Source organism: Carlito syrichta, unplaced genomic scaffold (genome assembly GCF_000164805.1).
Source record: "Carlito syrichta isolate Samal-C Ts95f unplaced genomic scaffold, Tarsius_syrichta-2.0.1 Scaffold306692, whole genome shotgun sequence".
Taxonomy (NCBI): Eukaryota; Metazoa; Chordata; class Mammalia; order Primates; family Tarsiidae; genus Carlito; species Carlito syrichta.
In genome coordinates, this window is record NW_007250788.1 from 78,499 (window position 1) to 94,256 (window position 15,758).

Consider the following 15,758-nt stretch of genomic DNA (forward strand, 5'->3'; position numbering starts at 1 on the left):
GAGAGAGAGAGACAGAGACAGAGACAGGTGAAGGGGGCAGGTGGAGGAGAAAGAAGGAGAGAGGAGGAGGGAGAGGGAGGAGAGATGGGGGAGAGAAAGAGGGAAGAGATCGAGGGGAAGAGAGAAAGGAGAGGCCGACAGGGGAACAGAGGGCCGAGAGAAGGAAAGACAGAGAGGGCAAGAGAGCAGGCAGGGATGGGGGAGGAGAGGGGGGTGGGGAAGAGAGAAGGAGAGGAGGGGTGAGGGAGAGAGAGGACGGGTGAGTGGACACTTGTGTCTGTGCAGCTGTGGATAATGTCAAGGCGACGGCCGTACGATGCGTACCAGCGTTTAATGGGGACAGAGGATTCCATACTGACCTGTTTTTTTTTCCGCAAAAATAAAATAAACCAGATTTGAGTAGACTTGACACCTGGGGCAAAAGCAAGACAAATCTATAAATCAACCTCCCCGAAATGGGTGTAAGTGGTGACTCGAGCACCAAGTGGGGAGAAAACACCAAGACCGGGCATAAACACAGCGTGGAGTCAGCCTCCAATTAAAGTTGCAATGAGATTAACCCCATCAATAGCTGCCACTGTGTGCAGTGGGTGCCCTGTCGTCCGTCGGGCAGTCTTGCAGATGGAATCACTGCCCCCAGATTCATGTGCTCAGCCCCACGGGACGGCGTGTGGAGACAGAACGTGTGGAGGTAATGAAGGCCAGATCTCCTCTTTCTCTCTCTCTCTCCCTCCTCTTCCGTCTCTCTTTCTCTCTCTCATCTCTTTCCTCTCTTCTCTCTCTTCCTTGCTCCTTTCTCTTCTCTCCCCCCCCACCCCCAAGGAAGGCCAAGTGAGCACATGGGCAGACAGCCGTCTGCAAGCCAGGAAAAGAGCCCTCACTGAGAACCCAACCGGCGGACCTCCAGCCTCCCGAGTGGGAAAGATCTGTGCCTGTTGTCTAAGGCGCCCAGCCCAGGGCAGCCCCAGCTGCCTAAGACAGGCAGTGAGCAGTTGCAGTCTGCTTGGGGAAGCGCCAACATACGTATTTCAAGGACTTCATTGTGTGAGAAGGCTAGAGCTATCGAGCGCCAAGTAGCCTACGGAGCAAGAAAGGGCAAAGTCAGTGACACGAATGAAGAAAAACAGCCTGGCAACTGATGGGACAGCCAACCAGGGCTGCAGCCTCTCTCCCCGTGTCAGCCAAGCCTCGGGCTTGTCAGGGCCACAAAAGGGGCCGACCGCGGGAGGTCGGCAGGAGCAAAGATGTGGGCAGCGCTGAGTGCGAGCGCCAGTTCGAGAGATGGGGATTCCAACTGTGAAATCCTAAGAACTTCGATCCATTAATTCATGCATGGTCATAACCCTTTTGCTTGGATCGTCAAGAAAAACATAAGGTGCAGCCCAGGGAACGCTCCTGTCCGAGGCTCACTCGAGGTCAAGGGGGTGGGGTGGGGTTCAGGGCAACACAAAGGGTGCCTGGTCCCAAACCAGGGGAGGCGAGGACAAGTTGGAGGCCCAAACCTCACCTGCATATCGACAGCCGACGTGCCGAACCCTGCCTTGAACCCCGCGTCTTTATCATGAAATAAAGTAAAAGCAAAACAAAATAAAAACAACCACAGCTGAGACTAACAGTAGGCAAAGTCACTGTCTTTGGGGTTCTTATTCATTCTTGCTCTCAGGCGGCAACTGTATACATCTCCTTTTGTTCTAAAATGCCTCGAAATCTGAAAGCCAGAAGGGCGCTCCTGGCTCTGGTGTTCTGGCCCCTGGAGCTGCCGGGCAGGGTCCGGGCCCTCCCTCCCAGCTGCTGAAGCCGTGCTCCTCCCTCCAACCACCCTCATTGGTGTCAACCAGGTTACTCGCCCCTGGCTCCCTGGGTTGGTGTCTGTCTTGTACACAGCAAAGGAGAGAGTGTGAGAGAAGAAAGCAGGCATCTACTCTGGCTTTCCCTGTGAGGGGCATGGGGAGTTGGGGACCCTTTCCGGTTGAAAGGGCTTGATGCTTCTTGGTCCCAGGTGAGGAACAACGTGACAGCAGCATGCCCTCAAGTGCATCGGCATCGGAGGGGTGGACGCCTGGCATTTCCCACGGAGCAGACTTGGTCGCTGACTTTATCTCGCTTCCTTTGCCAAGATCAGCTGCTGCTTTGCTCTGTGCCGTGATGTCCCAAGAGGTTCCCAGGCCACAATTTGCAAGTCTATTCCCTTCCAAGGCCGAGGCTCTTTCTATCGTCATGGGTTTTCCAAGGAGAAAACAGAGAACCTAAAAGTCGTATAACCAGAACAATCTTTACTGTTTCATCAAAAGCTGCCCTACATGGGTATTTATTTATATTTAGCCTACTCGGTCATGGTCGATGACTCTTGAGATGTGTTGTTGGATCCAATTAGCTAGAATCTTGTTGAGAATTTTTGCATCCATGTTCATCAAGGAGATTGGCCTATAATTATCTTTCCTTGTTGGATCTTTGCCAGGTTTGGGCATCAGTGTGGTGTTAGGTTCATAAAATGATTTGGGGAGAGTTCCATCTTTCTCAATTGCCCGGATTACTTTTGATAAGATTGGTATCAGTTCCTACTTATATGTTTTGTAGAATTCAGCTGTAAAATCATCTGGTCTAGGGCTTTTTCCTTTTTTCTTTTTTGGTAGGTAGTTTTCTTATGACATAGTCTATTTCCTCAGTCTATTTAGGGTCTCGATTTCCTCTTGTTTCAACCTGGGGAAGTTGTGTAATGTCAGAAAGTCCCCCATTTCCTTTAGGTTTTCAAGTTTATTTCCATACAGGTGTGCATAGTAATCACTGATGATCTTTTGAATTTCCTCAGGGTCAGTTTGACTTCATCTTTTGTGTTTTTAATTGTTTTTATTTGGTTTTCTCTCTCTTTTTCTTAGTCAATCTGACTAGGGGGTCTGTCAATCTTATTTATCCTTTCAAAGAACCAGCTTTTTGTTTTGTTGATTTTTCTTTGATATTTTTGTCTTTATGCCCTGCAGTTGCAACTCTATTTTGATGATCTGGATTCTTCTGCTGAAGTTAGAATTTTGGTGGTCTTGTCTTCCTAGCTCCCTTAGGTGTGATGTTAGGCTGTTTACTTGTTATCTTTTGGTTTTCTTGATGTGTATGTATAGAGCTATACATTTTCCTCTTTGTACTGCTTTCATGGCATCCCAGATATTCTTACGAGATGTGTCTTCATTTTCATTTGTTTCCAAGAAACTTTTAATTCTGTCTTGATTTCCACATCGACCCAGAAGTCATTCAGCAGTATGTTGTTTAGTGTCCATGTTTTTGTGTGTTTTGGGGGGATCTTGTTGGCAATATTTATTTTTTTTCCACTGTGATCTGAGAAAGTGCATGGTATTATTTTGATCTTTTGGAATTAGTTTCTGCTTGATTTATGTCCAAGAATGTGGTCAATCTTGGAGTATGTTCCATGTGCTGATAAGGAGAATGTATACTTTATAGCTGTTGAGTGAAGTGTTCTGTAGGTGTCTATAAAGTCCATTTGGTCAAGTGTCGAGTTGAGGTTCTGGATCTCCTCATTTTTAAATGTTTTCCCCTGATGTTCTATCTACGGCTGCTAGTGGGGTGTTTAAGTCTTCGGTTGTGATTATGTATGAGTCAATGTCCTCTTTTAGTTTACTTAGCAGTTGATTTATAAAACTCAGTGTTCCTGCATTGGGTGCATATAAGTTTAGGATGGATATTTCTTGCTTGTGGATTGAATCTTTTATCTTATTCTCTTGGCCTGTATTCTTAACCACAGCAGAGACATTGAGGATGGCATTGGCCTCAGCATCAAAACTGACTTCAGTTTGAGGAACACCATGAGGTGCAGGAGGTATGCCTGTGAGTTCAAACTTGCCGAGCAGCTTGTTATCCTTGGTCCTGGCATGCCCACCTTCATAAACCTGAATAAGCACACCAGGCCAGCTACAGAGTAGGCAGTGAAGGTCCGTGTCCACTGGGTAGGAATGGTAGTATTGCACTTAACGAGGACAGTCATGACTCGATCAGTAGTTTAACTACCACGGGAAAGAGGACCAACATCCAACAACAGCAAATCTTGCACACTTTCAGATTTGTCTCCAGATAGGATGGTTGCCTGGACAGCTGCACCCTAAGTAACAGCCTCATTGGGATTGATGCTCTTATTCAGTTCTTTTCCACTAAATAAGTCTTGTAGAAGCTTCTGAATCTTGAGGACGCGAATAGAACCACCAAGCGAGACAGTATCATGGATCTGTGACTTGTCTAGTTTGGCATCTCAGAGGACTTTCTCTATGGAGTCCAGAGTGCCACAGAACAGTCAGCATTTGATTCTTCAAATTGGGCACGGATGATGGAGGTATAAAAATCAATTCCCTCATAGAGAGAATCAACCTCTATACTGGCCTGGGCTCTGGAAGACAGAGCATACTTAGCACGTTCATAAGCAGTATGGAGGCACTGGACAGCTCTCTTGTTCTCACGGATGTCCTTCTCAGGCTTACGCCTCAACTCAGCAATGAAAAGGCTGACCATTTGGTTGTCAAAGTCTTCTCTACCTAAGTGAGTGTCTCCAGGTATAGACTTGGCTTCAAGGATTCCATCCTCAATAGTGAGAATTGACACATCAAAAGTGCCAGCTCCCCGGTCAGAGATTAGCACATTTCTTTCAGCTCCCACCTTTCTGTCTAAGCCATAAGCAAGAGCAGCAGTTGGCCCATTGATAATTCTAAGTACATTTAAGCCAGTAACAGTTCTGGCATCTTTGGCAGCCTGATACTAAGGGTCATTAAAGCAAGGCAGATTGCGACCATAGCATTGGTGACAACCTTCCCAAGGTGGGCTTCTACAACTTCCTTCATCTTTGTCAGAACCACGGATGACACCTTCTCTGGACAGAAGCTTTTCGTCTCTCTCAAACTCTATTTGGACTTTGGCCTGCCTGCATCATCCACCACCGTGACTGGCCAATGCTTCATGTCAGACTTTTGGCATTGAAAACCGGTTTGGTTCTTTGCGGCATTGCCAATCAACCATTTGGGATCAGTAAAGGCAGCATAACTTGAGGTAGCTCGGTTTCCCTGATCACTGGCAATCATCTCTGTTTTGGAAAGCACCCAGACAGGAGTAGGTGGTGCCAAGATCAATGCCAACTCCAGCCCCTTAGACGTGGCTGCTCAAGTGTAGACTGAGCCAGATTGCCAAGAGTATGCACGAATCCCATGAGTTGCCACCACGTTCATGGAGCAGCTACGATTGTTTAAGCAACAAAGAAGGGAAGAAGGGCGAGAGACGACAAAGGGACAAAAAGAGAAAGAAATGAAGAGTGGCGGGAGGGAGAAAGGAAGCAAGGAAACTTCTTTCCCATTAGCTATTTTACAAAAAGCAGCAGTGGTTACTACCACCTTCTACGCTGTCTATCTATCATTTAAAAATTTAAAAGGAACTGAAGTCATCAACTCCCTGTATATTACTTTACGGTCGAGAGTAGGATTGTTTTTAAAAAGTAACTGTGAGAAATCCTCTCGGGGAATAGGCTGAGCACGCTTGGCCGACCCAAACAGCTTTGGGTTTTGGCAGCACAACACGAGTGGCCCGGCAGGTCCTACCTTCCTGCTCTGGGGGCTCCTGGCCAGGCTGTTCAGACGCGTGGGAAGGCTGGGGCTGGGTGTCAGGCTGTTGTTTCAAGGGTCTGATTCCACTGGTTTTCTGAATAGTGTCGATCGCCAAATCCTCAGACTGGGCTGGAGCAGTTTGGAGGCAGGCGCCCAGCATCCTGGGGGATGAATTATAGAATGCAATGAAGGAGTTATTTTTCTAGGACTTCTGTTTTTATTCCTCCCACAACAGAAAGCAAGCCATCAGAAATTAGGTCAGCTCCTCACGTCCCGAGGAGCTCCCCACGCTGTTTCTGTGTGCTCAGCCATGTTGTCACCACAGCCGAGGGCCAGCCTCAAACAGAGTTGCAGTGACAGGAGTGAGCAGGAAGTGGAGAACTCAAGGAACTTGCCCAGAAGAGATTTTGGTAGAGGAAAGGGACATGGCCTGTGGTCACGTCTGTGTCTCCCTCTGGGGTCTTCCAGTCGTCTAAAGCAGCAGGCTCTTCACAGCGCTTGGTCCCTGGAGTCTATCCACTCCCCCACCTCAGTTGTGGACGAAACCTCTTTCACAGCTACCAAGATGCTGGCTCTTCCACCAGGTCCCACCTTCCACCTTTGTCCCCAAGGATGATGTCTTAACTGGTGTTTTCCTGCAGAGGTGGAAGAGGCCAGATCCCCGTCAACTAGTGGGGTGGGCACTGCGCCTGCTGTCTGGAATGTGGGGCACCGGGGATTTGGAACACTGAGCACCGAGCTCGGAGCCCGCGCCTGGACAGCCTATCCCCACCTGGCCGCCTCGACCACCAGAACAGAGCCACAGAAGTTGTACTGGGGTCCTGTCTCCACCTGCCGCTTTGACTCCACCTCCACTGGCCATCCTCATGAGCAGAAGACGGTACCCTGTGCTTAGGCCTGCCTGCCCTTTCTCCCTTGTATGTGATCTGGGAGCTCTAGGAGTGGCATGGCCTCCAGCCCTCACGGTGACCGCCATCTGTCCAGCTCTGTTCTCGGCCGGGTGATCAGAAACACACGGCGATGGCCGGTCTTGAGGGAGCCCGCCCACTCACAGCCTCGGTTCTGGGATCTGCCTCTGCCCAGGCCACTGTCACAAGCCAGTGCTAAGTGTCCACATCGTGCCAGAGCAAGAACTCTGACAGCAGAGAGCCTGATCCAACCCAAGGCCTGGTCAGTTGGCAATGATTTAGTAGGCTTCAGATTCTATCAGCATGCCTCTGGCTAGAACTTACAGCTGCAACCAAGAGTTACAAACTTCATTGAGCAGATTAAGGAGAAACCTGGAACTCTTTGGAAGCCGTAGCTTAGTAGTTTGGTAGACACATCCTTTGGTTAGAAATTATCTTGATAGGCAGTTAAGGACATTGCAATTGAATATTTACATATCAGTTACCATAATTGAAATCAAATCAATCCATTGTATCTTATCTTAAAGCTGAGTTTCTAAGCCCTCTTCTTACGGCAAAGAGATCTGCTACAGTACTTAAAAAGTTAATTTTAATAATTTCAAGAACTGGTGTCTTATAACCTTGAGATTATAAATGGTCGTTATGGGAAAGTAAACATGCTGAAGTGTGCTGTAGAAATTGGTTACTGAACATTGTGGCCTTAGGAGAAAACAGCATGTGTTGACTTGTTCTGTGTTTGTTGTAGAAGGATGATGCAAACCACCAATCTTGTGACTAACTTGGAGTTAGTTCACTGCGCTGGATCTAATCCACGCCACCGCCATAAAAGGGCATCATGCTTACAAGTAAGAACCTAGCAAAAGACATCCCTGCTCACAGAGATTTATTTTACAAGTGTAATTAAGGCAATGATAGCACTGAGCCCTTTAAACAGAACAAGAACATGTTTGCCACATGAGTAACAAGATTCTAGGGATTTCACTGTTTTCTGTTCAGGAAAAAATGTCCTCTGCGTTTGGTTTTTAAGTAAACAAGTATGTAAGCTGAAAAATGAAAAGAAATTCAGGCAAAGCATAATTTTCACAACAAACTAAGAGAAAAATATGGGATATGGGATTATGCACAAAAATACCTAACACAGAAGGCGGCATATGCTAGGTGCTCAATAAATGCACATCTCACTCTGAAACCAACTGTCTGCATGCTCCTTGCCATGGGCTCTGCCATGTCTACTCCTTTTGAAGACTCTGGCACAGCTTTTGAAGACCCAAGTACACAGGTTTGAGGAATCTAAAGATTCTGACGAATGGAATCAGAGGATATGAGAAGACATTTCGACAAGGGAGCTCTCTAATAGTCTTGGTTTCTCGGCGTCCCAGAAGAAATCACATTTATGGTGTGGCTATTGACTTGAGCAATATATCTTGTATGTCGATGATAGGCAAATATTCTGGGATCCTTTGAAAGAAGGAATTTATCAAGTACAAACTGCAATTAACTAATTAAATTTTTTGATGACTAAAGAGAGATCAGACATCTCTGCATTTTCAGTCTTAGTTACTGAAAGTGTTTTCAAATAGATATTAATCTACTTTCCTGCTTTGGTAAGTATAATATCCTGAACCTAGCTGATTATTTCTTTACCGGTTTAAAATTTTAAGATCCTTGGGGTCATAATTTGATCATCAATCTCATCATACCTGGCATTAATGTAGAAAGTGTCCCTAGTACATTTTGCCTTCCAGTAGGCTATAAACTTCTTAAAGGCAAGAACCACACTCAGATTCTGATTCTGTCAGGCATAAGATTTGTAATATTTAGTGAAAGTGTCTAATTCTCAGTTTTTCCGTCTCCAAATGGGAGAGATAGCCTCTCAGGAAGAATACAGGTTCCTAGCACACAGTGCATAGCACATAGTAGGATTTAGTGAGTGTTCCTTTTCCTCTTGTTTAATAATTTTTCCTGAAACAAATTTCAATAAGTGTAGAACATGAAAGTAAATGAGTTCTGATACCGGAGCATTCAGAAAATAAATCAGCTGGGGCTGGTGGTGCTGCCTGTTGTTCCAGCTACTTGGGAGGCTGAAGCAGGAGGATCATCCGAGCCCAGGAGTTTGGGGCTGCAATGAGCTGTGATCGTGCCACTGCACTCCAACTTGGGCAGCAAAGTGAGACCCTGTCTCAAAATAAACATTTAAAAATTCAAGCCTAGCAATATTTTGCCGTGTTAATTTTGCCTCATTTTTTTAAATTATAGAAATAATATCTATTTATTGTTGAAGAATTTAGGTAAAAAGAAAGATGTTAAAAGGGAAAAGAAAATTGTCTATATGCTTCCTAACACTTGGACATAAACATATAAACATGTTGGTGTGCATTTTTCAAGACCGTTTTTCTATAAACACATACACACAGATACATTTTTGACAAAAAATGCAATGCTAAGTTTAACCTATGAAGGGGACCCAAAAAACCCAGAGTTTATTTATAAGATGTTGTGTATTTATTCTTACATGTTCAGTCACCTTCAAAGTGCTCTCTATTTGGTATCTTACACCTATCAAGATGATTTTCCCACTGCTCAAAACAGTTTTTGAACTCATCGATTTTGATGCCTTTTAGTGTTTCTGCCATTTTTTTGTTTCCCCTCTTCCACATCGGCAAAATGTTTCCCCTCGAGGACTTTTTTCATCCGAGGAAACAAAAATAAGTCATCCAGGGCAAGATCAGGTGAATAGGGAGGACGAGGAAAAGGATTATGCTGTTTTGGGTCAAAAACTGCTCAACACTCAGTGCAGCGTGGGTGGGCGTGCTCATGAATCACCCATCTTGAAAATGGGCAAATGTGTTGAAAGAACCTCCCCAAAAATTCACCGAAGCCAAGCGCAGCTCACAACAATGCTAACTGGTACACTGATGCCGATGGTTCCTCGAAGTTTGTATGGCAAGGGGCCGGCCCCCCAAAAAGGAATTCTGGGTTTTTGGGGTCTCCCCTCATCTACTGGAAGTGGGGTGACTGAGAATTCCAGCATGCTGAGCTTTCTCACTCTTTGGCTCCCATGAGCAGCAGGGCCAGCAACTTGGCAGCACACACTGCAGTTTCTTTGCCTCTGTAACACCACTCAGTAGTTTATCTGAAGGAAGTAACTGAGAGTGAACAAGAACGAGTGAACAAGACAGTCACCCAAAGGATGCTTATAATGGTAAAATAGCAGAAACCACATACGTGCTCACCAGTAGGAGAGTGGCCAACACATTGAATCACCCGTTCAAAGGATTATAAAACGGTTAGAAACTACCATGTGGTTTTTTGTATATAGATTTAAATGTGGCAACAAAATACTGTTAAGTGAAGGAAGTAGATAACAGAACAGTGTATGTTAACTATGGCATTCCATTTTTGTCTAAAATGTGTGTGTCTGTATGTGTGTGTTCATAGAAAAAAGTGTTTAAAAATGCCAACATTCTCATGTGTTCATGTCCAAGTGATTGGAAACTTAGGGATAATTTTCTCTTGCTTTTTGACTTCTTTCTTTTTACTTGAATTTTTAAAATAATAAGTATTTATTGTTTCTATAATAAAAAAATAAAGTCATTTTTATTTTGGAAATTTTAAGACTTTTGTTGCAAAAAATGCCAGCTAGTAATTCTGTGCTAAGAAATCCTGAACAGCTCGCTGCACTATGGCCTTTGTCTTATTCACCCTCAGACAGAAGGAAGAAGTCTCCCATTGCTGTCCACCATGCAAAGACAGGGCTTTTGTGCCTTGGCAGTGCCAGCATTTGGGGCTGGAAAATTTTCTGTTGTAGGAGCTGTCCCGTACTCCAAAAGAGTCTTAGTGGCTTCCCTGGCCTCGACCCACTAGATGTCAGGAACACATACCGCTCCCTCCCCCCACGTTATGACATCCAGATGTCTCCCTCAACATTGTCCTACGACCCCGGGGATAAAATTGACTAACTGGAAACCACTGCTCTTGGGAAGCTGAAGGCCTGGAATAAATCTCCTGCTTGCCGCTGTTGGGGTGAACTGACCTCTCCATGCTTCCATGTCCTCATCGGCAGGATGATGAGATGCTCTTCATGCAGAAACCGAAAGTGCAGAAATGCAGGTCTCTTTCTTGCAGTCACGAACATATGCATTCACCTGTGTAGCAAATACCTCCTGAGCATCTACTAAACACAGCACAGTCGTGGGTGCTGGGAAGCTATGACAAACAAGATGGGATCCTTGCCTTCGTGGAGCTTGTCTTCTGTTGAAAGAAGCAAACCACAACCCTGTAGGTTGATAAATAGGAGTATTTGGGGCTGCAAATTTCTTGTTGTTGGGGCTGTCCCAGGCAGGAAATAGGGACCATGATCATGGAGTCACCGGATGGTTGGGGGCAGTAAGCCACATAAGGCCAGCCCCCAGAGGAGCTGATGCTTGAACTTGATCTGAATGACACTGGGGACAGGGCTCCACTTGTGGGAGGAATGCCCCTGGCAGCAGGGGCAGAAGCTCATGAGCAACAAGAGGGAGGTGCACTGAGAACTCACAGCAGCACATCCATGGTGCAAGGCGACCTGAGTATAACAGCACAGGAAAAATGCAAGTGAAAAAAGTCGTTTCTGATGTTTCCATAGTAGAGTGATTGTGGCAGAAACTAGAATCCAAAAGACTCACATCATGACTTTCCTCCAAAATGCAATTGAAAATGTGTGTTTGGGGAAATTCTAGAAACAAAGGCCCTCCCCCTCCCCGAACTCATCAATGCCTCTCCATCATCATTTAGTACCAGGAGGGGGGTGCCAAGAAGATGTCTGCTGAATTGTTAAAGCAATAAATTGAGGAGATAATCTTTATCGTTGTTGGGGTGCTCGGGGGAATGGGCCCAGTAGATAAAATGATAACTAGATTTAGTTGCCAACTTGCTGTGAGTAAAATGTCGAGCTTGTAAATAATTTAAAATAGGCTGTCATTCAATTGCAGCCTGTCTTTTAAGAAATTTTAATCAATGCAAAACACATTTCTCAAACACAAGCTTCTAACCCCAGTGAAACCAGCTATTGGTCTACACAAACAGCTGTACCATGGTCAGAACTGTGTGTGCAGTAGATTGGTAAGGAGAGTGAATTAAGCTACAACTCAGAATCCAATAGTGTGACAGTGTCCTGCAACTTAGGAGTTAGCTATTGTGACAGCACATGTTGTGGAAACACCCAACTCATTCTGCTCAAGAGCACAGAGAAGTTAAGGCTCCATTCACGCCTCGGAAACAATCAACATGCTCGTAAACATTCAGCTGCAAGAGGACTGTCTATGTGGCATCTTTGCCAAAAGCTCAGCATTACAGAGAAAGAGAAGGGAAGGGAGAGGTGGAGGGAGGGGAGAGCCATAGCAACCGTCTGAAACGAGGATCTAGTATCACTGGAGCAGGTGAGCTCAAGATGAAAAGAAGCCATGGCTCCAGGGTTGGGGGTTGCTCCTGACCCCCCAACCATTGCTAATCCAAGCTGAATCTCTGTCCACCTTGGCATCCATGCTGGAGTGAGGAACTCTGAGGTGGGATGGGCAGCTTGTCACTCTGACAGGCCCACAGCCTTCCCCTGGGGATGAAGAGGCAGGGATAGTGGCGTCCCTTCCTCTGCCCCCTCAGCCCGGCCCAGCCACACGGCTGTGCGTGCAGCCTGGGGCTTTCTCTGACTAAGCTGTTGTTTTCTTGTGGATCCTTTCATCAAACAACCAATCACTGACCAACCTACCGTGCCAGGGATGCAGCAGAAGGCTCTGAGTCTGGGGGTGAAACTCCCAGAGGAGATGCTTATTTCCCTGCTGGGATCTGGAGAATTTCTTTTTTTTTCTTCCCTTTTTTTCCCCAATATTGACATAGATAATAAAGACATCATCCTAAATTGCTAGCCTGGTATGTCTGGTTTGGAAAATAAACCAACACAATTAGAAAATAAGGACACCCACCGAACATTCAACTGAAGTTGGTTGGATATTTCTTTTTAATGAATTAATGGTCATTGATTAACAAAAATTGTATCTATTGATTTTATCCCTTAAATCTTAGATGCTAAATAATCTGCAAGGCTGCTAATTCTGGTTAGATTTAAAGATTAATAGATCATGATGCATTATTCATAAGTGTTGTTCAGCAGGATATCCGATCTGTAACTTAATCTCCAGCAATATCATTTTCATATTCATCTGTTATTATCTTACTTAAACCAGATTGTCAGAAATCTTAAGAATGTTAATTTCCAACATTCACCCTTATGATGAAAACGCAGTTCCTTGTGTCAGTCTAAGGCAACCATGGAGACGGCTTCCCCCCCTCCAGCTGGCCCCATGCACACGCAGGCACACTCACACAGCCAAGTGCACACAAGCTGGCTCCGCTCTCGACTGTGGAATGGTTTCCAGCCTGTCTTTGTCCCAAGGTCAATCAGACTCAAGTTCCACTTTCTTTCTTTGTATGGGAAGATTTCTTTATTGGCAAGCTTATTTCAATTCCTTTGCAGATATTGAACCAAATCTGCTCAGGCTGCCGCCTCCTGGGCCCTTCCACTCAGGTCTAAATATAAGTAAATACCCATGTAGGGCAGCTTTTGATGAAACAGTAAAGATTGCTCTGGTTCTCTGTTTTCTCCATGGAAAACCCATGGTGATAGAAAGAGTCTTGGCCTTGGAAGGGAATAGACTTGCAAATTGTGGCCTGGGAACCTCTTGGGACATCACGGCACAGAGCAAAGCAGCGGCTGATCTTGGCAAAGGACGCGAGATAAAGTCAGCGACCAAGTCTGCTCCCTTGGAAATGCCAGACGTCCACCGCTCCGATGCCGATGTACTTGAGGGCATGCTGCTGTCACGTTGTTCCTCACCTGGGACCAAGAAGCATCAGTCCTTTCAACCGGAAAGGGTCCCCAGTTCCCCCTGCCCCTCACAAGGAAAGCCAGAGTAGACGCTTGCCTTCTTCTCTCACACTCTCTCCTTTGCTGTGTACAAGACAGACGCCAACCCAGGCAAGAAGGGGCGAGTGCTGTGGTGTTCATCCTTGCTTCTGTCTGAGCTGAGTCCACCCGCCCCGTCATCCCTTCCAAGGATGGGGCTGGTGTAAGAAATGAATTTGCCAGTAGAGACAGAAGATCGGGCTAGAAAAGCAGAAATAAGAGAAGGGCAGGAGTCCTGCAAGCTGGCCAGGTGGGCGTCCCTGTCCCGGCTCCCCCACGGGACCCAGCCTCCGGCTGCAGGAAAGACTGGGGCGCCCTACTGGGGCGCAGGACTGGGTGCAGCTCCCTCACAGGCAGCCACAAAGGAGGCAACAGCTGCATGGAGCCCCGTGCCAGGTGCCCTCAGTGTTCCATGCCTGTCAGCTCGCGGAGTGTCCAGAACACCCCCTCAGCATGGCCGTGCAGGGACCCTGTGTGAGCAACGGGCACACTGAGCAGCTCAGCCTTCGCCACCGTCCTGCGCCGGCAGCAGCGCTCATGTGCGGTCCAGAGGCCGCAGGGGCACCCTCTCCTGCGGCGTGCAGCAACTAGCCACCCCAGGCACGTACTGGGCCGGCCAGGACACCCCAGCCGAAAGCACTCCTTGGGCTGCGGAAGACGCTTCACGTTGCCGGGCGACTCATCCAGGAAGAGAGACAGCTGGGGTCCCACGGAAAGCTCATGGATCACACAGGGCCAGCCGGAGTCACACGGGAAGCTCACAGACATGCTTGGCCAGCTGGGGTCACACAGGAAACTCACAGATCACACAGGGTCCTCCAGAGTCATCTGGGAAGCTCACAGACACACTTGGCTAGCTGGGATCATGCAGGAAGCTCACAGATCACACAGGGGCAGCCAGAGTCACATAGGAAGCTCATGGTTCACACAGGGCCTGCGGGGGTAAGGCAGGAAGCTCATAGATCACATACAGACAGCCAGGATCACATGGGATACTTACAGATCACACTTGGCCAGCCGGGGTCACACAGGAAGCTCACGGTTCACATAGGGCCAGCCAGGGTCACGCAGGAAGCTCACAGATCACACAGGGCCAGCCAGGATCACATGGGAAACTGAAAGGTAACACTTGGCCAACCAGGGTCACACAGGAAGCTCATGGATCACACGGAGCCAACCGGGAGCACACAGGAGCTCATGGGTCATATGCAACCAGCCAGAGTCACACAGGATCTCGTGGATAGATGGAACCTCGGGAGAACCCTGTCCTGGGCCCTCCTGAGCCCTTGCTGCACCCTGGCCCCGCCTCGTGCAGCCGGAATGGGGAGCCGGATGGGGCAAGGCACAGACCAGCTCTCCCTCCAAGCCGCCTTCAGCTGGAGGCTGTGTGAAACCCCTGCTGCGTGTCACAGCGGCAAATCCAGGAAGCTTTCTCTTGCACTGCTTCTAAGAGAAGAAAAAGAGATCGTACAAAGCCCAGTACGCAGTCGGCACTTAAAGACTAAATGTTGGCTCACTAAAGAGCAATTTTTTGTTATTGTTTATTTTTAAGAATATCAACGCTTGTCCACTGTACCTGGCTAAGAACGCAGTGATCCACAGAAAACCGCAGTCTTTACCCAGAAGGAGCTCCCATCCCAAATGGGAAAGCCACACTCCAGAAAGGTCGGCCTGCCGGGCTGGAAGGTTGGCCAGTTCGGACTGAGGAAACCCTGCTTTGCATCCACCCATCACAACAGTGAGAACGCTCGCCCCGGGAGAACTTCGCAAGGACGTGGCTCCATTCAGCATTACGAGGCAATGCAGGAGGTGTGGTCACCCCCTTTCCAGATGAGGGTCAGCCAGGGACTTGTCCAAGGTCACGGCCAGCAGTGGAGGACACTCAGTCCGCACGTGGCCAATGATTAGTCCAGGAACACGACATTGTCGGGATTTTTCTACCTGGATTCTGGGTACAAGAGCTGGTCATGGACACGCTCTGAAGGGGCCTCTGCCCTGGACTCCACTGGGTCCCCTCCTGGGGAAGGAAGTTGTGTGTTGCAGGGGCCTGCGCCTCCCGAGGGGTGGGGCAGAGGGGCTGGGGACATCTCTACAGGGCAACTTGGAGGACAGCGGGGTGTCACCCCAGCCTGGTAAACAGGGCGTCTGTCTCCTAGCCAGCCCCTCTCCTCACGCACGACCACACCAGGCGGGGGAGGGACAGCATTTTCCATAAACGAGTTTAAAGGGATAATGCTGATGTTAGATTGTCCGATTAAATCACTCTTTGCAAGATATTTTGACAGTTTCCAGCCATTTTCCCAACTAGAGCTACACAATTAATCA

At 47.5% G+C, this 15,758-nt stretch overlaps 1 pseudogene; it reads right to left on the reverse strand.

Moving 5' to 3' along the window:
* The window catches only part of LOC103265604, a 13,030-nt pseudogene extending 7,282 nt beyond the window's left edge, over positions 1-5,748 (reverse strand).
* Positions 5,749-15,758: the final 10,010 nt, after the last annotated feature.